A 1,462-nucleotide genomic window follows, 5' to 3' on the forward strand; every position below is an offset into this window, starting at 1 on the left:
CCAATCCAAGGAAAAGCCACAGCCGAAGTCAGAATAATGCACCATGCTGGATAATTGCTATTATTTATCTACACTCTTCATACACCAGGTAGGCTCATTTTGGGGGAATAGTGGTGGGCATGCTTGTATTTCTTAAAGGAAAAAGGTGAGCAGGGCTATTATACACTATATGATCCAAAGCAAGAGTTAAAGGGATTATATGCTGCTTTTTTGAGAGAAGCCCCAGTTCTCATCTCCTTTGCATGTCATTAGTTTTTGTACATCCCACACCCACAGGTTTAATGCAGAGAGACCACTTCCACCCTTCCTGCTCCTCTGCTACAACCCAGCCCTGCTCTGAGGGCTGCTTTTGTTAATTTGGGAAATGCAAGGATTTAAATACATTCTGTTCCTAAAAAGTACCTTCAGGAAAGATGAAAATGAGGGCACAATTTCAAAGAGCAGCTATTAGAAGAAAATGTTATCCCCAATATGAGTTTCCAAATGGAGGGCAGCATGGTGTATGAATCCACGCAGAAGGATAAGGGAAGAATCAATGCCCAATTATAAACAAAGGGCTTCTTCATTAGTCATCATAGTAATACTGTCCTCCTGATGCCCGAGGTTACTTTTCTCTGTACAAGCAGGGATATAAAAACTGAAATCAGCTCACCAACAAAGAGTGTTGTGTTTTCAGTGAGTTTCTGAACACAGCAGAACGTACTCTAGTGCACACGGCCATGGCTTTGGTAGCTTTGTTTGTTTCCCAACAAGATTTACATCTCTGTTACCAGATATCCCAGTATGAACTAGAACATGGTTTTAAACTAAAAAGAGGTGACTTAGACTAGCCATAAGGAAGAAATTTATTTTGCAAGGAGGCTGGTGAAACACTGGCACGGGTTGCCCAGACAGGTGGAAGATGCTCTATCTCCAGAAACATTCTATGAAGGGTAAACTGCAAAGGCCAAGGTAAAATCCCAAAGAATCAAAACAACAGAACAGGGAGTGTGAAAGGTTTGTCAGTGATATCGCCATCCTTATGTGTAAGGACTTTGATTCTGCCCATGTTTTCCAGCTGTGTCTCATATCTCCAGCACAGGAGTTTTCTCTCCCCTTGCCCCTATCCGCTCCTCAGTAGAAGGCTGGTGTGAGTCTATTGCCATTTGTATATCACACTTGGTTCTTCTTCTAGAAGCCACAACGAAGCCATCAGTGGAGACAACTCCAAGGAAGGAAATACAGTAAAAACAGGCCCTCACAAAGTGGGGAGGAGACTTACACATGGCAAAAAGAACAGGTCATACCTACACAACCACAATGTATAAACTGCAAAACCAAATAAAAGTATTAAGGACACTGTATGCACTAATTATTTGCTAATTACTATTATATTAAATTGATGGTGAAAATAAAGGTATCTAAAGTGAGCTTAAATTCTACTACCACAATAACAAAGCAGCAAGGAACAGAAATAAAGGGA

Source organism: Merops nubicus, unplaced genomic scaffold (assembly GCF_000691845.1).
Source record: "Merops nubicus isolate BGI_N331 unplaced genomic scaffold, ASM69184v1 scaffold9420, whole genome shotgun sequence".
Classification (NCBI taxonomy): Eukaryota; Metazoa; Chordata; class Aves; order Coraciiformes; family Meropidae; genus Merops; species Merops nubicus.